The sequence below is a fragment of the Lepisosteus oculatus genome, chromosome 14 (genome assembly GCF_040954835.1).
Source record: "Lepisosteus oculatus isolate fLepOcu1 chromosome 14, fLepOcu1.hap2, whole genome shotgun sequence".
In the NCBI taxonomy this organism is placed as follows: domain Eukaryota; kingdom Metazoa; phylum Chordata; class Actinopteri; order Semionotiformes; family Lepisosteidae; genus Lepisosteus; species Lepisosteus oculatus.
The window spans coordinates 47314072-47335495 of record NC_090709.1 but is presented as its reverse complement, the minus strand read 5'-3'; the positions used below and the strand labels follow the sequence as shown (position 1 = coordinate 47335495).

Sequence of the window (21424 nt, the reverse complement as noted above, 5' to 3'; positions counted from 1 at the left end):
GGCAGGAAAATTCATTTATACTCCTTTTGCACCCTCAGCTGAAACATGTTAAAATAACAACGCAGATTTGTTGGAGAACCTGACAAGAATTATTGGGTTAGTACTGTATGTATTCTTGTATATTTACTTTAATTTTAATATAAATGTAAACATGCATGCTGTATAAGCTATTGTAATTTTAAAATATGTTAGCTGAGGATGCGAGGGGGGCTATTATACCTTGTGAAACACGCAAGGAACCGTAAAAAAGGCTGATATTTGAATAAAATTGGCGATCACAAGAAAACCACAATTTATGTGGTATTATCATCAATATCCTTCAAAATCGACGTTCAAATGAAGGATTTGAAGAAACTATGAAAAAAGCAATAGTAGTAGGAGAGGATTTTGATTTTTGCTCTTCAAGTCAGTAGATCGACGAAGAGTTGCGCCCCTACAAACAGCACAAAGGATGAAACCCACCTCCTTCGTAATTGCTATGTTTGTGCCGGTGAAAGTAGCATTTGTGCTATTGAAAGCATCTCGGAAGATGAAGGTGCAGTCACTTCCACATGTCATGATATCATTAGATCCGACGACAAGAGCTGAAGCCCCCCAGTCCAAGCCAGCAATGTGAGGAAGATGGACATGGAGGAAGGTAGCGTGGCCGAGCGGTCTAAGGCGCTGGATTTAGGCTCCAGTCTCTCTGGGGATGTGGGTTCGAATCCCACCGCTGCCAAATGTTAATGTTTCAAGACCTGCAATACGATCAGTAAAAGTGCTTTTTGTTAGGCTGCAGGAGGTGTTAAGAGATAGACTTTCTAAAAGACAGGCTTAACATCAAGGCAGAAAAAATATTTTGTTTTCTCAACAGAAATTCTCTTTGGCACGTTCAGCTTTATGTAGGGAACAACATCTGCCAAGATCACTTTTGAGGCAGTGCACATGATAGTGTACCGGCAAATACAGTACATTCAATATTGGCTGTGGTGGTGAGCTGCTTTTGTCTGTGAAACTTTTAATTCTTCACGCCGAATTGTTGGCAGGGGTAAAGCTTATTAAATCTTTGAACATAGCGCTCCATCAGAAGTACTTTGTTCGTGATCAAAAGAGATCAGAGGATTAACTTCATGAATTCACATAGCATACCTTACAGGAAAGATTTAAAAGGGGAATTGATTGTGCTTCCTGATGTTGTTCCTGTGGTTTCTTTGGATACAAAGGTAAATGTTCTTTGACGTTCTGCTAGAGTATCCACTGGGTGAGCTTTCTCAATTAGCTCGGATAGGTCATCAGTGCTCCGTCTCCGGAAAATAATCAGCACTGTCGATCACGAGTTTACAGATTTCTCCAAATAACAACTATACATTTTAACCCAGCGGTTAGCATTCCTTCAATCCAATAGTTTTACTCTGGGTAAAAAGCAGCGCAATCTACAGAGAGATAATATTCAAATATTTCAACGTTCTTATTGGATTACCTGAATTCCTAATATGATTTTGAGTTCAGTTTTGCTTTACTACTTTCAGAGTCTTTTATTGACCTTGCTGAAGCAGAGAAATGACATAATCACAAATGCGACCTACCTGTGCTGCTGTTTCTGGTTAATAATTATTATTGCGAGGAAAAAAAAACAGCTCCTTGCATTAAGAGCAAGAGCAACCAACGCGCTCTCTTGTTGAGTTGGGTTTTTTCCGTGGTGCTCTTCCTCAGATGCAAAGTTATTTGGCGAGCAAGGACCTCTGAGAAGGAGCCTGAATCCGTCAAGAACTCTGAAATTCTAATATCGCACTACCGTCTTGTGTACAGAGATCTGCTTCTTCCTTTTTGAGTGTTTTGGTGTTTAAGAGCACACTTCCTACCTCGAATGTTAGTTTCAGGAGATGTGTTACCAGATCACAGATCATCTTGAAAAGATTTGGGATGCACTGGCTCAGTTATTTGAAGGAACCTATACCACCAACGCACTTCTGAGAAACACCTGCACATTTTCGCAATCCTCTCTCTCACCTACAAAGTTATGAAGACACAGACGACCAACAAAAACTAATTTGATTCACTCAATTATTTGTCCATCTCTAAAGCCTGTGTGTATTGACAAGGCAATTCAAAAGCACATATTAAATAAGAACACGATCCTTCTTGTTACCATTCACGTGGTTGGAGCGTTGTTTCGCCCTTTAACATTCTTCTACAATATTTACAAAAGGGCTTTATCACTGGAGTTGTGTGCATCAGTCCATGAACATCAACTGTACTGCTGTTTTTCTATGCGTAATTTAATTGCAAGCACTTAAAAGATGCAAAAAGGTTTCAAAGAAAACATAATTGAAAGACAGTTGAGTAAGGAGGTAGAAAAACGCACTCCCCCATTGAAGAATCAACCACCGTCGCCCATGTGACTGGATATAAAAATAAATTATTCATTTCAATTATTCATGAAGGGTGGATTGTGGTCAGTAAACATATGCACATCTTTAAGGCAGTTCCACCATCTGTGCCATAGGGGATGTAGCTCAGTGGTAGAGTGCATGCTTTTCATGTATGAAGTCCTGAGTTCAATCTCTGGCGTCTCCAGATGTCTTATATTATTGTGCTCACATCGCAATCTTCTGTTGAGTAAGAACTCTTTGCTCGTGTTCATAGAGAGCCAGGTTTACACAATTAAATTCAGTCACACACGAAGTGCTACAGTCTTGCTCTGCTGTTTTAAATGTACCTCCAAAGCATTTCGTTTGGTTAACTACCAAATGATTTGAACTAATTTTACGTCATATTCAGGAAATCCAGAGAAGGTCATCAGACTTTTAGTGGCTGTTGAAGAAAACACCTGTTGAATCTCACCAGGGATTTCTTGAGAGATCATTCAGCGAGCAAGTCCTCCCTCTGGACTCCAAATATTTTGGGTTAAACTGTTATTCACATACTCTAACGAAGAGAAACGTTAGTGTCTTCCGGTGTGTGAGCCCATTTCTAAAAAAAAAAAGTTATATAAATTGAATTGTTCTACTTTTTAGGCTTGCATAGTCTTATTAATATTTCAGTTAAATCTTTTTTTCTGTAGTAACATCAGTTGATATTAATATTAGTCCTGATTTATAATTTTTTTGTCATGGTTGATCTTAAATAATTTTGTATTTAGTTTCAGTTTTGAAAAATCATGCAGAGAAGCTACCAAAACTGGTAATGTTCATATAATGTGTAATGCAATAGCAGCATTTTGGGTTGAAAACAAAAAGTATATCTTGGTATGAATCCTAACACTTCATAGACAGCGTTCTAGGACTTCTCACTTCAGATAAAGTTGTCAATACATCATAGATTTCTACTCAATCAATATCAGCAGTGTTATCGCTACCGAACGCTAAATATAGATCCTGGCAATACTTCGTGAGATCTTCGTAAGAAAATCCAAAATACTACGGAAGGAATCAAATTTATATGTTTCTTTGGATCGAGAAGATGATCATTATGAGACTCAAAACATGCCTGTCTTTTCTTTTTTCGAGGACAAATGGATTATTGAGGTGTAAAGATGGGTTCAAAACCAAAATCACCTGCTATCACTGCTGTTTCTTCAAATCCTTCAACTGATCATCGATATCGAGGAATAATATATAGTTTCTTCAAATCCTTCAACTGATCATCGACATAGAGAAATAATATTATACAATTGTGGTTTTCTGTTAATTGCCAATTTGACTAATTACATCTTCGTTTACAGATGTCTTGCATGTATCACAAGGTATAATAGTCGTCGTGCGTCCTCAGTTAAAATGTACGACAAAAGTACAACATTTATGGTTACATCCATATTAAAATGAAGGTAAATATACCAAGATATTAAAATACAATTGTACAGTCCTAACTTAATAATGCCTGTGAAGTTTTCCAACAAATCCGAACTGTAATTTTGAAATATTATAGCTGAGAATGTAAAGAGAGTACAAAGATCAAATTCAATGAGTGAAAATGCACCAGTAGTTCTCTAAGCTGAGTTTCTTCCCTGAACATGACTTGCTTGCGAAGCACCAAGCAGCCTTGAACGGATCGCGGAAATCAAATATACAGTACAGATGGATTCAGAGTGTGCTTTCCAACTTTTGTGCAACATTTTCCTTTGATAGGGTGGAGTTGTCTTCACAATCTGGGTTAAATAAAAAGGAGTGACGTCAGTGTTAAACAGCTTTCCTTCTTGGAGAACAATGGTACAAACTCAGATGCATTTTATCAAGTCGAGGTCATTCTCTTCGATAAATTCATTCAGAAGCTGAAATATGTGCTCTCCTGTAGTTCCTGTTGGTAGCGGTTTACAGAACAGAAAGTCTTCATGAGACATACCCTCAAACTCGAATCTAACGTAAACGAGCAAATTGGCCAAATCGACTACAGACTCATCTAATTGCAGTGAAAAACATCTGCTCATCTTAACGCGCTCTATCAGTGTACTTTTGATATAATCCTTCATTTCAATAATTCTATAAATGACTGTGTCTTTCAGGGGGAGGGGGGCAGCAGGTTGAGCTGTTTAGCAGCTTTTTTTCCACACATAATATGTGTCAGCTCTTTTGCCAACGGTAAATAAGGTTCTTCAAAAATAGTGTAGCTTACCTGCTTTAGCAATCCGCAAGCTTTTTCCGCGTTTCCGTTTTTATTTCCGTATTTATTTAAAGTTTTTATTTCATGCGCATGGGAGCGAAACACAGAGACGCTCGGTGTATTTTTCTCAAATTCGAACAGTTCTTAAATATTTTTCTATCACGCTTTCGTGTGCTCACAAGATTGCCTGCGTTCGTAGCACGTATTTCTATGCATTCCTGTGTTTACAATGTTGGCATTGTTCCAAAATCACGCTAATTCTCCTTTCTCCCTATTTGCTGGAGATACAATAGCTTTTTTTAAATACAATTGGTCACTTGCATCCGTAGCACGCATTCCTATAGAGTGGTATAGAATTACAGAGTATCTCTTGTGTCCACTGAAGTATTAGCACGCACTGTATCGTAGTATGTAGCCTGCGTATTCGACAAGTATTAAAATACAAAATATGAAAACCCGTCCCGATTTTTCAGTGCACACTACACAGTTCCAGGGTCATTTGGCGTACCACCTGGTGGCATTCCACGTACCACTGCCGGTACGCGTACCACAGTTTGAGAACTACTGATCTACAGTATCTATAAATCTCTTACACGTCATTTACAATGGCTTTTCAACTAATAGCCCGTGCAGGGATCAAACCCTAACTGTTGGTACAGTACGAGTTGCGTAAGGCTCTGTAACGCGCAGATGAGAAACTAACCTCTGCTTCTTCATTATATACACAGTGAGCTATATATGCGAGCTTACTGCCTCCTACGGGCTCTGTATTTGATTGCAGTACAAGACCGGCCGTGGAGATAAAGTGAGACGGGTGTGTACATTAAAAGGCTCATAGTGTCCCTGGGAGGGCTCAAACCACCACCCTTTTGGTTAACAACCGAACCACAAAGACTCATGTACAGCTTAACACTTCTCGGTCTCAGTGAAAGTGATACACTCCGTAAAATTTCCAGAGATTCATTTATTTTTAAAGGAAAATCACCAACAGCGGCCGAGATCTACTGGAGTTTTTTCATTCTATACTGCGATTTCTGAAGGGTACTCTGTGAAAATACGAGTTTTGACGAGAAGGGATGGACATATAAGGTCAAAAGTCTTGAGGAATTGAACCTTAAGGTGAAGACTGCGGGTTCAGTAGCAGCAGAACCTGATCAGTATCAGTTGACTCCGATATACTTTGAAAATGAACTTGGGGATTTAGAGTCAGACGTGCTACCGTTGCACCATGGGGTACTTAATTAAAAAAAAATAGAAAAAAAATCAGTGTTCCTGGATCTGTAATTGAGAACAACACCTGCACAAGAGCTGCGCAGGAAGAATAAAATGTGGTCTGTGAAGAAGAGACTCTCTTCGGAGAGCTGCGCTCTTCACAGGAGATTTTTTTTTTTGTGAAGCTGATTTGTCTCCTTTGGGAAATTCAACAGGTTTGACAACCGTGACTTCGTGGCGCAACGGTAGCGCGCCTGACTCCAGATCAGAAGGCTGCGTGTTCAAATCATGTCGAGGTCAGCTGTTACTTTTTCAGGTTCTGCTGGTCCTGAACACGGAATTCACCCCATGCAGTTGAGTTCTATCTGTACACCACATAGATAATCAAAACAAAATAGAGCCGTACAGGACACGCAGTGTGGAGCTCACACAGGCTTACAGTCTCCAGCATTGGAGTGGAGGGGAAAAAATAACTTTGTTTTTTTTTTAAGAGAAAAGGCACAGTTCACATCTGCTTAACATCACGTCCAACTTTAGAGACAGCTACATCAGATAATGGAATCCCAGAAGTTTCAGATAACTTTTTTTAATACAGGTTCAAGCAAACCTGAACGTTAATGAGTTTCCGGACACTTTTGTTTTATTAAAAAGTGTCTGAAGTCTGAAAATGTAATTTGAAAAAAAAAAACCCGCTATTGGACATTAGCAGGTGCTTTTTGTAACGATTTGCTATTTCATGCTGGAAAACAAAGGAAACAGACCCAACGTTTGCTTTCAGGTGCGGTTCATTACATAATATACATCTATTACTGAGGAGCATGAATAAAATTTACACGAGCCAGGTAGAAGTCGAACCTACAATCTTATGATCCGAAATCAGACGCGTTGTTTATTAAACCGCTGGCATTTCACATGACCTGAATTCCCCCATAGTGTGCTCAGCGCCGCTACTAGTAATGCACCGCTCCGTCTAAAATTCCAAAGTGAGAAACATGTGTTTTCTGATTTTTTATGAGTTTTAAAATATAATATCTTTAAATCAGACAAGGGGTTTATGTTTCGCACTGAAATTCCGATTGACTGAGAATTCAAAAAAAGACTGTTTTCTTCCACAACACCGTATAATTATCACATCCACCAGACTCTCCAACCTCTCCAGATCTTGCTGGTCGAGCAATTGCTCCGATAAATTAGGTCACGTATCATGTTAAATCATTTCTTCTCAACACAACATTTCCTGGTGCACGTTTTCTCTATGAAAAAAATACATTTTTCCGTTGCACGATTTCTCGTTTTTTATCAAAGCGTACAGAAATAAAAAAGAAGAAGAAATAGTGTCGCAAAAGAACTCTGTCGCCGTTGGGAGATGTCAAACGCATTGGACATGAAAATGGCAGATAAAAGCCAGTTCTCTTCGTTTCTCAGTGTCGGGGCTGCTATGTAAAAGAGGCAATTTGCTCTGAGCGCAGGTTCAGCGCTTACTGAACGCAGATGTCTCAGAGCGGTGTGTCCAAGCGGCTGTAAAAGGTGAAGGTCGTCCTGTCACCGTAGCCTAGTTGGTTAAAGCGCTTCTCTATTAAACAAAAGAACCGAGATTCAAATCCCTGCCGTGTCTTTCTTCCTATCTTGTAGTACAGAACGTATCATTTCGGGCAGTCACAAAGGGCTTGATTTCGTTAAATGCATGTGTTCATTTCCTTTCTGGAAAACTTGTTTTTGATGAAATTCACACAGCTTGCGAAAAATGAAATTCAATTCTTGGTTATCAGTGCAGAAGAAATATTACAGGCTGGCAAAATAAACGGGAAGAGATTTTTTTTAACCGAAAACGTGTGATTCGAGAAATAACCTTACCAGTCAGTCTCTGTGGCGCAATCGGTTAGCGCGTTCGGCTGTTAACCCCAGGGACGGGGTTCTTTTGCGATATAAACATTGTCTTCAGTCGATTGGATTTCTCAGCGAAACCTTAACCATTTTAATATTTGCAGGAAATGCGAGTGTTTAACACGTGTCAGGGTCACCGGGAAATGTCCAATAATGCCCAACATTGCAACGCCCCAGAAAACCATATTCACTCAAAAAAATTATCGTCGAATCTTCATTTATACTCCAGTTGAATCCTCTGCTGAAATATTTTAAAAATACAATGCAGGTTTGTTTGAGAACTTGACAAGCATTCTTACAATAGCACTGTGCAGTTGGATTTTGATATTTTGACATATTTACCTTAATTTTAAACATAAATACAATACAGTCTATTGTAATTTTAAAATATGTTAGCTGAGGATGCAAAGGGGTGAAAGGGAAAGGTCAGAGGGTATAGTAAAAACAAGGTTAGGATTGGTGGAGGTGGTAGGGGTGTTGATGGTTTTTCTCTTGTCATGGAAATATAACTATTAATTTTAAAGGATCACTTACTGACGTCAGACAGCTGCCAATTCTCCAGACGCGTCTCTGGAAGGATAAACAATTTATCCTCCGAGGTTCGTCCAATTTGCTAAAATTGTCCGGGTCCGGATGGAGTTTCAGCAGCCGTTTGCGCTCAGGTTTGTGATCCCGGACGAGCCCCCAAATTGTCATGGAAATATAACTATCAAGGAAGCCACAAGAGAGAGTTCTCACCTGAGTAAGGTCTTTATTTCAATATTGCAATATTGGGAGCCCTGCAAAGTGCAACCAGAGACTCAATTTGTTACAAGCAGTACAGGGTTTTTATAAGACGTTGCGCTGTAAAAAAGTTCAGCACTTGGTCCCTTCTAAAACTTCCCCTTTCTCTAAGAGAAAACAGATTACATCATAGAGCGAGAGAAGAAAAACTAGATTTGTTATTCAAAGCTTATCAGTTACTTTCAGCTAATTCTAATGACCCAGACAGCATATATTGTTTTGGTACATTGTCTTCTAAACTAAACTAAACAGTGTACTTTGTTGACGAACTGTTTTCTAAAATTCTGCACGCACTGTAGCACAGCAGTTACATCCTTGAAATATATTATCTAAAAGCACCAATATATTTTTTCAAAGCTCTCTACATTTTTAAGAATCAATTTACTTATTAGATTTCCACTTCACCGGCATCATGCAAGCAAACTACATAAATATGAGAAAACACGCAAGAGAGTTGTCACTCAGAGTGTCGAAGGGTCGCTGTATACTGGGGCTCAGTTGAAATGCAACGTCAGGACTTTTCCGAATTATGTCACACGAAGAGAGCACAGCCCTTTCCGCCCTGCCGCGTGTGTCTCGGTAACTCGCTGTGATCGTATAGTGGTCAGTACTTTGCGTTGTGGCCGCAACAACCCCGGTTCGAATCCGGATCACGGCAGAATAGGGGCGTCTGCTTTTACTACTCGCACGAATGAAGGCAAAAAAAAGCCAATCGACGTGAACGAACGGCGCTTTACAGAGGAGTACTGCCTGACTGGATCGTTGATGAACGACAGAGGCCACTCCGACCTCTTCTCGGTTTTCTTCAATGACTTACTAAGGATCTTCTTCACATTCGCCCATGCAGGGGAAGCCAGTTACACCAAAGCAAACGCAGGAAAGTGCATTTCAAGCAGAGACCAGGAGGGACTTGTTTACACCGAGAGTGGGCGGAGAATGGAACAATGCGCCCAGCCCTGTTGCTGGAGCCGATTCTTGATGAGCTCTTGGGCTCACCAAGAGGCCCCCGCTGGATGCTAATCTTTCTGTTGTTCTTGCAGGTCCTGCGCTGCTTTTGAGCCGACAGAGCTCGACCTGGTCTGTCGGCACAGCCCAATTGCAAATGATCGGCTCCGCGTACAGAAGGAACGTGTGTTTGGTACAAGAGTGCACGAAGGCACCGGAAATACATTGGGAACAAATGACCGGTCGCTCAAGACCTCTGTGAAGTACAGGAGCGTGCAAAACGAGGCTGTTTCCGCCCGGTCTCGAACCGGGGACCTTTCGCGTGTTAGGCGAACGTGATAGCCGCTGCACTACGGAAACCTGTAGGGACTGCTGCTGGTGTCTCGCTTGCGTTTCGGGCTGAGAAAGGGACGCGTCACTTTAGGCAGGTGGCGCTGGAGAGAGGAACAAAGGGCGCGATGAAACAAAATGCCGAAACCCGGGATCGAACCAGGGACCTTTAGATCTTCAGTCTAACGCTCTCCCAGCTGAGCTATTTCGGCAGTGCGCAAAGCCCACAGCCACCTGCTCCAGCCTTCCTGTGTTGTGGCATGAGCGCACCAAGAGTAGCGGGAGAGTGTTGCAGGAACGTCACTCAGAAGGAAAGCCACCCAGCTGCGCCCTCTGAGCTCTGTCCAGCGCATCTTCCTCGCATGGACTCCTGCCTGCGACGGGCAGGAAACAATTAGCAAGAACAGAACGACACGCCATGGGTGTCTCATGACCGCACCTTAGGTTGTGACACGTGCAGGTGTGAGGGGTTGCCGGGCTTCTTTGGAGCAGAGCTTGGGCGGAGGGGGGGCGGGAAAGCAGACAAAGAGGTGACACCTCAAGGTCTGCACGATCACAGCTCTCCGCCGCCCCAGGCTTCCGCTCGATAAGCTACTGGACACACCCGCCCCTCCTCACACAGACCGTGGAAAAGCCCCCGAGTGGGAGGGCTCGCTCTTCCTCCCAGGAGCTCTTGGACACGACGCCCAGACAGGGCGCGGGGAGCCGCCGCCTGCAAACACGGCTCCAGGCAGGACTCCACTCCGCAGGAGCCGCAGAGCAGAGGAGATGAGGGCAGCTTAGCTCCTGTGCAGAGACCTGAGCTGTTGTTGCTGTGGATGCTGTCTTTTCTGCACTCGGGGTAGGAGTGAATGTTGAGTTGCACTTAGAAATGAAGCAGAGCACTTCAACGGCACGGGTGTGTGTGTGTGTGCGCCCTGGTGATTCTGGGAGACAGATCGAACCTGGGCTAAAAGAGAGGGGGCTTAGCCCTCTTCCATTTGCTAGTTCAAAGTTGTACAACCCCTTTGTATCTGCTAGGCGGCGCAGTCGTCGTGCACAAAGAACACTTTGAAAAGCGTCAAAGGCAAGTCATTCCGAGTTGGTCGTTTGTGTTTTCCGTTCAGACGCGAAATGCTGACATGATCTCTCGGCTCCTCGGTTGTCATTTCTGCTCCGTAAAGGGATCACAGCACGCGTCGGCTTCCAGCATGCTGGGTCGGGACACGATGCCGGGGGTTGGAGAGAGTGATGTCTTCCTCGTTAGTATAGTGGCAAGTATCCCCGCCTGTCACGCGGGAGACCGGGGTTCGATTCCCCGACGGGGAGTAGCTTTTCTTTCACCTCCTTAGAGACATGACTGCCTTTCACTTCTCTGTTTTCTTTCACAGCGTCGTGCACCTTTTCATTGCTCTCGCTTTCAGAGCCTCCGCACGGCAGTCGACTCGACATCAGGAAGCACATTGAAGTGAAAGCAGGAAGCGCTGCGACATGCACTGTGCAGATCCCGCCACACTAAGAGGTGAGTGGGTCTGTTCGATGCACAAAGAACGCTTTGAGAAGCGTCAAAGGCAAGTCATTCCGAGTTGGTCGTTTGTGTTTTCCGTTCAGACGCGAAATGCTGAAATGATCTCTCGGCTCCTCGGTTGTCATTTCTGCTCCGTAAAGGAATCACAGCACGCGTCGGCTTCCAGCACGGTGGGTCGGGACACGATGCTGGGGGTCGGAGAGAGCGATGTCTTCCTCGTTAGTATAGGACCTGTCACCTGTCCCCACCTGTCACGCGGGAGACTGGGGTGCATCAGGACGCGCCTTGAAGTGAAAGCAGGATGCGCTGTGACATGCACTGTGCAGATCCCGCCACACTAAGAGGTGGGTCCAGTGGGTCTGTTCGATCACAGCGCTAGGCGAATCCCCAATCCCCTTTTGTGCCTGGCGACAAAAGATGTCTGTTTCCGCCCGGTTTCGAACCGGGGACCTTTCGCGTGTGAGGCGAACGTGATAACCACTACACTACGGAAACGGTGGTAAGACGTGCCCAGCGGCCCAGCGCTGAGCTTCGCCAATGCGATTTAGCTGCTTCCAGTGCCTTTATTGGAGTGCGCTGATGGACCGTGCTCTCTCTCCAGAGACCAGCACGCCTGTCATGGACGGAGCAGGAAAGGCGGCGCCACATTCTACAGCCCTCTCCACGCAATCGACGAAATCGGGCTACTGAAGTGGAGAAAATCGCCTCTCCAGAAAGTGCAAATATCATCTTGGAGACTATAAATCCTATTGCCGAAGGTCAGCCCTGTCTACCAGAGTAACCCTCCCACAGCGATGATCAGCTCGTCTCACACACGAGAAGTTTCGGTTGGAAACAAGCGCCCCCTCTTCTCGCACGTTTTGCACGTTCGAGTAGTTTTAATGCGGCTCTTTCGTACACGGTGCTGATCTTTTGGAAAGCAGGAGGCAAAACCGAGTCGAACCGCCTGGGTGAAAACCAGGAACCCTAACCGCTAGACTATATGGCAGCGAACAACCATGCTGTTCACGGCATCAAGCAAGCAAACTACATAAATATGAGAAAACACGCAAGAGAGTTGTCACTCAGAGTGTCGAAGGGTCGATGTATACTGGGGCTCAGTTGAAATGCAACGTCAGGACTTTTCCGAATTATGTCACACGAAGAGAGCACAGCCCTTTCTGCCCTGCCGCGTGTGTCTCGGTAACTCGCTGTGATCGTATAGTGGTCAGTACTTTGCGTTGTGGCCGCAACAACCCCGGTTCGAATCCGGGTCACGGCAGAATAGGGGCGTCTGCTTTTACTACTCGCACGAATGAAGGCAAAAAAAAGCCAATCGACGTGAACGAACGGCGCTTTACAGAGGAGTACTGCCTGACTGGATCGTTGATGAACGACAGAGGCCACTCCGACCTCTTCTCGGTTTTCTTCAATGACTTACTAAGGATCTTCTTCACATTCGCCCATGCAGGGGAAGCCAGTTACACCAAAGCAAACGCACCGGGGTAAAGTTAGCTCGAAGTTCGAAAACGATTTTGGCACGCCTGTAGCGCTTTCACGAAACCTCTTAGAGTTGCGAGAATGCTTGCTTTGTGTATAAAATACATTGTGGATGCTTTCTCAGCCTTTACTTTGTCGTTTTTATGACATTTTTTTGACCAAGCACGAATATTCTTTTGTCCATATCTTCGCGATGGAAGCACAGAATGCTGTCAAACCAAATGCATTTTAAAGACCACGACTTGTGGATATTTCCACACCCTTTATATCAAACTATCAGTGAGCTAATTATCTTTTTTAAAACCTCCGGTTTTTCATCGATGCGTAATTACGCACGAACTGGAACCCGGGGGACCGCTGTGTGCACACGTTCACAACGCGAGAAATACTGTTCAATACGGCTTCGTGCGAAAAACCGGTATATGACCATAGGAAGCAGAACAGCGCAGTCTCCCATTACCCAGACTGTAAGCACGGGAATAAAGCTTTGTTTGATTTCTGAAACCCTTCCTTTACGTCCTGTTTTCATTCAGGTAAGGGTCAACTATATTCACAATACTACTGACAGCGGGAAGATAAAAATATTCTTTACTCAGCAGCTTATTAAAAACAGCTCCCATGATGTTCATACCGACTTTTTACACAGAACACTGACACAGCTTTGTGTTCTGAATCTCTTTTTCTCTTGCTTTTATTTAATGTGGCACAATGCACTGGGATAGGGGTATTCTGTTCACAAACCAATAGCATTTAAACCACAGCACCCACAATGCTGCAGGTAAGTGTTTTGCACACTAAGCAGGTCATCTGACTATTCCCAGCTTTGTTTTGGGTTATGGAACCTTTATTTTTTTATGATTTTCTGAAGATAACACTACAGGTGGGATGGGTGGGTTGTCTTCATGGCTCAATAGCATTTCAAATACAGCACCCACACTGCTGAAACCAAGTGTTTTACACACCAGACAGGCCCCCGAACCTCATACAACCTTACTGTGGCTGTGGCCCCTGTCTTTATTTTGTAATGAGTTTCTGAAGATAACACTACAGGTAATACACTGGGACAGGTGGGTCGTCTTCATGGCTCAATAGCATTTCAAATACAGCACCCACTCTGCTGAAACCAAGTGTTTTACACACCAGACAGGCCCCCAAACCTCATACAACCTTACTGTAGCTGTGGCCCCTTTCTTTAATTTTTTATGATTTTCTGAAGATTACACTACAAGTAATACACTGGGACGGGTGGGTCGTCTTCATGGCTCTATAGCATTTCAAATACAGCACCCACTCTGCTGAAACCAAGTGTTTTACACACCAGACAGGCCCCCAAACCTCATACAACCTTACTGTAGCTGTGGCCCCTTTCTTTAATTTTTTATGATTTTCTGAAGATTACACTACAGGTAATACACTGGGACGGGTGGGTCGTCTTCATGGCTCAATAGCATTTCAAATACAGCACCCACTCTGCTGAAACTAAGTGGTTTACACACCAGACAGGCCCCCAAACCTCATACAACCTTACTGTGGCTGTGGCCCCTGTCTTTATTTTGTAATGAGTTTCTGAAGATAACACTACAGGTAATACACTGGGACAGGTGGGTCGTCTTCATGGCTCAATAGCATTTCAAATACAGCACCCACTCTGCTGAAACCAAGTGTTTTACACACCAGACAGGCCCCCAAACCTCATACAACCTTACTGTAGCTGTGGCCCCTTTCTTTAATTTTTTATGATTTTCTGAAGATTACACTACAAGTAATACACTGGGACGGGTGGGTCGTCTTCATGGCTCTATAGCATTTCAAATACAGCACCCACTCTGCTGAAACTAAGTGGTTTACACACCAGACAGGCCCCCAAACCTCATACAACCTTACTGTGGCTGTGGCTCCTTTCTTTATTTTGTAATGAGTTTCTGAAGATAACACTACAGGTAATACACTGGGATAGGGGGGTGCTATTCATGAGTCAAAAGCTTCATCACAACATCTGAAAATTTTAGATTTTACATTCTTTTTATTTCCCATGTTTCGTTTAGTTTTTTCCTAATTTCACATTTTAAATAAGCTATATCTGTAATCACAATGAAGGTGTGGTATGCAGTCTTGATGATGTGACTGTGTAACCATCAGGCACGAAGGAGAGAAAAACAAAAAACTCCAAAGGAGAAAAAAAATCTCTGGGGGTCCAAGGCCTGATGGTTGACCTCCCCTCCAGGTCCTGGTTGTGTATGACAAGTAGTTACTAGAAACGGTTCACATGCACAACCATGCAGATTGACACGGTGAATTCTATTTCATATATTATGTGAGACTAGATGTTAATGTTGAGTGTGTCCCATCCACTGGGTTGAGCAGTACAGGATCTTGAGTTTTGTAGGCTGGGTTCCTTGCTTCAGAAATCCAGGAGGATCCCTTGTCATGGGGGACGGAGCTCAATATCAACCAAAGGCACCGAAGAGAGAACAGTGGCAGGCATGGTGTGGAGAAAAAAAAAGGGTTAGACACAGAAAAAACAATTGCAACGTGGTTGTCTACTTACCCACTTGATATCTATGTTTCTGCACCTCCTAAAGAATTAGATCACTTGGGATAAAGAAGACTACAGAGACGATGTAGAAGACTACAGCATTGTTAAATATGCTTGTAGGTATGGGGCATCCTTAAAAAGGTCTGACATATATTTCCACAATTTAGGGGCTGTGTGCCTAAATGCTCTCCTACGTGCTTGCTATTGTTAACATAATCTGTTCATTGATCTAGACAGCATCCTACAACTACCTTAACCTTACTGTAAGAAAAGTATCACTTTGGTGTCTAAGCTGTTCTTTTTCATGAGTCTCCACTCCTGGAGATGTACATGGTACGATATTGAAAGCCAGTGGGGTTCGGACTTCGATGATGCAATTGTGTTTTATTGTTCCGGTTAGAATCCTTTTAGCACTGTGCCCTGTCTGAAGGTAGATAGAGTACTGTTTTGGAAACCTAATAAAAAGGAATCACCCTAGATACACTTCTATTTGATAGAAGCCATTTTTCTTTGATCTTTCTCACAACGGAGTGGAATTTCTTGATTAATCTATCTTACTAGGATGGATACAATTTTATCTGGAAATCTTTCACATAAATCATGTCATGGTGACATACTGTCGTTTTACATTTCTTTGCACTACTACAGTGATGTTAACAGTGTGTAGTGATCATATTTAAAAGGGACTGTGTTGTGTCATGATTAACTTTTTTACTGTTTTCATACAGACTTTGTTTGGTTTCTGGCAATAGATAACAAATGGTTTCTAGTGATTTTGTGTTCTAGTGTTTTTCATTATTGTTTGGCAAAGTGTACGAAAGTTTACTCTTACCCAAGATAAAATTTTTGGGGGGATATTGAAACTTGTACTTACGTGTCTTTTGGAGGTGAATTCTGCTGAGAACACGTTGACAGTCTTCTTGAGTTTCCAGCATGTCTTTTATGTAATGCTCGGGAGTAGGGGGTGGATGCTCACTCATCAACAGTGCCTGAAATATAAAACCGTAAGAAGGGTTACGAACTGCAAAGGATCCAAGGAGTATAAATGGGTCACAAATCAAGATCTAGGTATTTGCACAATTTGCCAGATCTCTCTTAATCAAACTCCTTTTTTCTTACTTTGTGTTTTTACAGCAAGACGTTATATTGTTTCTGTGCTAAATGGCAAGCTCTTTTAGGTGTTCATGGTTGTGTCTTTGTTTCTATACTATTGGAAAGAAACCTAGTAAGTGATTTGATGCATCCATGTCTAATCATTAATCTGATACAGTAATTCTATCTTTGAGATGCCTGTGTCATGTAATAAATTGCACAGATTATCAGTAATCTTTTATGTGTGCCTTCTTTGGTGTGTTTTTTGAAAAGTTATCTCTAATTTATAGAACCATTAATGCCAGAAGACAAGCCTGCAATCCAAACTTCTTAACAATAACAAACAATTATAACGTCCACTGAAATATGTCATCCTACTGTATGTTTCTGCTGAATCTAAAACTGCATGTCCTGCTTAAAAAACCCTTTCATATTGATAGTTTGCATGCAGAGCATACTCACCAAACTGGGGTTGGCAAAATGTACATATCCATGTTACTTCATTCTTTGCGCTTTCATACTCTTCTTTTGAGATGCACAATTCATGGAACCAGTTTTCACAACTGTCACACTGAATCTACACGGACAGTAAACCTTATATCAGTTCAGCTATCACCTTTCACTGGCATGTTTTGTTATTATGTGCTTACATTACACATACAGATAGAGATGATGTTCACTTACCCAGTTTGTCTGCCGCACTGGTGTTTCTCCACACATCAGGCACATGTCCTGGAGAGGAGCTATAATAAACATGCCAAATAGACTGATTTTTCCAATGTTATCTACAGATCATTGTTGCATAATTGAAGACAGTTTGATAGAGACCTTTTCGTATGCACTTTCCTGATTAGGTGTTCTACTGCTTCTTAAACCGCACATTGTCATGTCTCAGAATACTCCTGTCAACACCTGTTACCCTTTTTTGCGTCAGCGTGTGTTGCTATGATTTTAAGGGGGCACATGATAACACAGCTATCATGTTTCAGTTTGCTTTGCTTCACTATGGGCAATTTAGACCCACACTTTTCCCAGACAATGGTTGTGTCAACCACGACGAAGGCCAAAGTGTCATTGAATTTTAACTGTGTGAAATGTGATTTAATTAACTTTTCATCACTGTGTTATATAGTACAAAAAGAATACCCAAATGAGTTCTGCATATAAATAAATTGAGAATCTTTTTCATCCAGACTTGTTACAGAGAGAGAACATGCTTCAGGAAAATAATATACACCAAGAAACGTAGGCAATGAGGATCAAATGGTACAATACCTGAAGCCTCAAGAATTCTGATTGACAGGTCTTCCCGCAACTTTCTCATTTCTTTGGCACTGCTGTTTATTTCGATATATGTTGGAATATCCGGGAAATTGTTAATGATGTCTGCGCCCATCTAACAGACAAAAGTTTGTTGCAATTATTTCCCTAAAAATCTCTCATACAATAGTTTTAAGTCCAAAATTTCGGCGTGGAAAGGTTATGCTGACCTGCATCACAAAGACCCCACAGCTTGAGGCATCTGCTTGCCTGGTGTGACCAATCACGCTTGGGTGCCAGTTGATATTCAACCAGTCTTCTTTTCCTAGGACATTCCTGCGCATCTTAAAAAAGTCCCTGTGAATCAAAACAATAGGTTATTGATAAATGAGGAAATATTTGTCATGCTGAACTTGAACCTGAAATGTATGTGTGCCCCTGCAGAATTTCACCACGAAACTAATGCTTGATTTCTTACCTGAACCTTTTTGCCGCTGCAGTGGAGTCTCCCATCTCATCACTCCCCATAGGGTCGACCACAAAGACTTTCTGGGATGGAGCATACAGATACTGCAAGAAACAAAGGGCCCATCATCAGACATGAAGTTGCATTTAATGTGGGGCCAGACACACAGGCAGTTTCAGGAGTTTTATGTTGTTTAAACAAAGGTTTTTAATATTTGAATATTTTATATATATAATATTTATATTTATATATTATTTAACATTTAATATTTTGCAAACCTCGGCAAAGACAGTCAGGAAATGACCTAACAGTACTTTTTTTCCTACATGACACTTTGACTTGTTTGGTTGTCTGTTCATTACACAGCAGTATTCACAATAATAATTTAGGAAAAGTGCACTATCACCATTGCCTTGGACACTCACTATCAATGTCCACCTTTTTTAACAGGAGAGGAACACATACATTGTGACTTTGTAATTTTTTTAGATGCAACAAGGATAATCACTTGAACTGTAATGGTTCCAGGTGTAATTATAAACCTACGCTGTTTTGGATTACCTGCACCACACTTACCAACAATTTCCAGTGGACACCAGTGTTAAAAAAGCTAATAATGGCTTCATAGTTTTCAAAGTTGACCTGTAATGAAAAGAATGACAAGATTAGTACAACAGGCTGCCTCACAGGGATGGTGTGCTACCTTTGAATTTTGATTTCTGACTATAAAGGTAGTTTCTTTAGGCAGCACCATGGGCACAGTTGTGACCTGTTTTGATTGCTTGTAGCTCTCCTTGTTTCTCTATTGATAAAACAATCATCAGTTAGTGAAAAACCATGTTTGCCCCTCACTAATGTAATCCATCAACATTTGTGTTTGATGTCCTTACCTTGGACAAACGTTGTCTAGCCATGCGCTCTCTATTCCCACTCATGATTACACCAGTTGTGTAGTGGTTCATTAGGAAAACCTTCTTCCCCAAGTCCATGGATTCTTTCGCTACTTGAAAGTAACACTCAATGGTCTTATGGAAAAAGCAAACACAATTGAAGAAGATGTGATTTCACGCACTCACACACATTTGATTACACAAAAGCTCAGAAACCTTAACAAATGCATGCAATCAAACACTTTCATCTTACCTCGCCTATGAGCCACTCATCTGGTTTCAGAGACACAAACTCCGAGTGTCTGAGAATATATGTGTCTGCACTGTGCATGGATGGCAAAACTGCAACCACTAATTCACTCGGATTGATGTTCCAAAGGGCGTGTACCTAAAAAAGATTTACCAAGCCAAAAGCATACACAAGAGATCACTGGACCTAACATAATGAAAATTGAGATTACACACCACAAGTATAACACAAGTATGTCAACAAGTATAACAAGTTAGAGAGAAACGACAAAGAACACCTACAGTAGTAGAAGATGACATTCATAAGCTCTGAAAAAGAAGTGAATGTCCACACAGAGAAATATTTGAAATACAAATCCTACCTTCTTTTTGAAATCTGTTTTCTCTTTTATAAGTTTTGAGATGGGGCGTGCATCACAGTGTGGTGTGATCACTTCAGCCATGCCCACGGCAGCTTGCTTGGGTGACACTTTCCTTTCTTCTTTGTGCTGCCATTCTTTATATTCTGTGGTTCCTGCTTTCCCCTGCTGTACTTGCAGGCCGTTGCTGTCATCTGGCGATTTTTCATTTGTTTCAATATTTCTATTGCTAACTTTTTTTTCCTGTGTTCTCATTTTTTTGGGGATTGGAATTTTCTGTGGTGCGCTGTAGAATTTATTTTTTGTTTCTTTGCCTACACCTGGTGCTCTCTTTGCCCATTGTTCCTGTGCATGTTCATGACGTGTCTTAGTGGTGATCAATGGAGCCGTCAAAACCTTTTTGGGGAGAGCATTTTGGATTATATGTTCTCTGTACCGGCCTTGGAGGGATTGTCTCATTATCGTAATAAACTCTGCTGGCCTCAGTTTCCTCCTGTGCTGAAGTATTGAATGCTTGACAATGCCAAACCAGGTCTCAACATGACAATTAGTGGCTCTTGTTTGTGCTACCTCTGACATTGATATGTCTTTTTTGCTGTCTGAAGCATATCTTGCCAGGTCACCCAACAAAATTCCACTCCACAGTGGAAATAGTGCCATGTATCTTTGCAACAGAAATCTTATTATGTCTTCACAGAAATAGGGGTTCACATTGTGTTGTGTCCCATAGTCATCATGTCCTTGAGCTGATATGCTGTCTTCATAAATACCTTTGAACTCCACAGCGAAAGGAGAGCGGCCCAGGCTGCCTCTCATTTTTGGGTACAGTACCTCATCTGTGTCTTTGACTTCTGCTTCCTTTTCCATCTGGTCTGGTGTGGTTGTTTGAGAAATGTAAGCGTTAAGGAGGCAGACACTAGATTGGACTTCATTTGTGAACCTCCTGCTTGAGAGTACAATACACATGTGTTTGAAAACATTTCTGGCGACACTCAAAGTTGTGCTGTTTTGCAGGATGGCAAAGGAAAATGTTGCAAAGTCTCGCAGTCCTTTGTCTGTTGTTTTTTTACTAATTGCTTGAGAGACAGCCTTTATGACATGGGCAGAGCAAAGGTGCAGAACAGTGAACATCTGAAGTTCTGTGTACTTAAGTTTGCCTTGGCAGACTTTCATTGCACGATTTAAGTATGCATGGATGGTGTCCCCATTGAAGGCAAAAAGAACACTGTGAATCAGGGCCCAGCTGTAGTCAGTTTCTACATGCTGCACTCTCTTGGTAGTACATGTTGAGATGTCAAACATGAATTTCCGTAGCCAACGTTCTATACTGACAATGGTGTGGTCAGTTGTCAACATTTCAGACACTGGTAATGGAGGCTTTCTTTTTCCACCTCCAGGTAACGTAAGACTGTAGTACAAAATTATTTTGTTCTCCGATGGAATTTTTCTGACTACCCCTCCTGTTGCATCCAGGTAAAGGCTGACTTTCTCCTTCATCTTTAGATGGGCAATAAGAATTCGCATACTCTGTTCTGTGTAAAGATAGGCAGCAAATGTGTCTAACTGCAAAATCTGTATATATCCAGGGAAATGGACAATGTCGAAGTCGCATGCTTTCATATATTTTTGTGCCATATGTAATTCAAACACTGGATCATAGTGAATGCGTTTACTGTTCCTGAACTCTGATGAAATGACTTTCAGGACATTCTGTGTTAGTGGTTTAGATAAATTGCCTGCTGCAATTTCAGCAAGCGGTGTTCTGCTCAGGTTCCTGTAGTACACATTGCTGATTCCTTTTGTGAGGGCACGGGCTATCTTTCGACGATAAGGCTGACGTGCTTGTCGAAATTT

General features: G+C 42.2%; 2 long non-coding RNA genes and 7 other non-coding genes across 9 annotated transcripts; 4 read left to right on the top strand and 5 right to left on the bottom strand.

Moving 5' to 3' along the window:
* The first annotated feature begins 636 nt into the window (after nucleotides 1-636).
* Nucleotides 637-718, top strand: trnal-uag (transfer RNA leucine (anticodon UAG)). Its single transcript has one exon. It is a non-coding gene; the product is annotated as a tRNA-Leu (tRNA).
* Nucleotides 719-6018: 5300 nt separating this feature from the next.
* trnaw-cca (transfer RNA tryptophan (anticodon CCA)) lies at nucleotides 6019-6090 on the top strand. The gene has a single exon. It is a non-coding gene; the product is annotated as a tRNA-Trp (tRNA).
* Nucleotides 6091-9689: 3599 nt separating this feature from the next.
* trnav-aac (transfer RNA valine (anticodon AAC)) lies at nucleotides 9690-9762 on the bottom strand. The gene has a single exon. It is a non-coding gene; the product is annotated as a tRNA-Val (tRNA).
* Nucleotides 9763-9871: 109 nt separating this feature from the next.
* Nucleotides 9872-9944, bottom strand: trnaf-gaa (transfer RNA phenylalanine (anticodon GAA)). The gene has a single exon. It is a non-coding gene; the product is annotated as a tRNA-Phe (tRNA).
* Nucleotides 9945-10968: 1024 nt separating this feature from the next.
* On the top strand, nucleotides 10969-11040 carry trnad-guc (transfer RNA aspartic acid (anticodon GUC)). The gene has a single exon. It is a non-coding gene; the product is annotated as a tRNA-Asp (tRNA).
* A 621-nt stretch (nucleotides 11041-11661) lies between these two features.
* Nucleotides 11662-11734, bottom strand: trnav-cac (transfer RNA valine (anticodon CAC)). The gene has a single exon. It is a non-coding gene; the product is annotated as a tRNA-Val (tRNA).
* A 694-nt stretch (nucleotides 11735-12428) lies between these two features.
* trnah-gug (transfer RNA histidin (anticodon GUG)) lies at nucleotides 12429-12500 on the top strand. Its single transcript has one exon. It is a non-coding gene; the product is annotated as a tRNA-His (tRNA).
* A 3053-nt stretch (nucleotides 12501-15553) lies between these two features.
* Nucleotides 15554-17928, bottom strand: LOC138243001 (uncharacterized). The gene is made up of 5 exons (XR_011191869.1): nucleotides 17837-17928; nucleotides 17622-17742; nucleotides 17031-17089; nucleotides 16809-16923; nucleotides 15554-16243 (listed from the first exon to the last, which is right to left on the bottom strand). It is a non-coding gene; the product is annotated as an uncharacterized lncRNA (long non-coding RNA).
* Nucleotides 17929-18089: 161 nt separating this feature from the next.
* LOC138243002 (uncharacterized) lies at nucleotides 18090-19401 on the bottom strand. Its single transcript, XR_011191870.1, has 4 exons — nucleotides 19216-19401; nucleotides 18963-19097; nucleotides 18649-18714; nucleotides 18090-18176 (listed from the first exon to the last, which is right to left on the bottom strand). It is a non-coding gene; the product is annotated as an uncharacterized lncRNA (long non-coding RNA).
* Between the last annotated feature and the right edge of the window lie 2023 nt (nucleotides 19402-21424).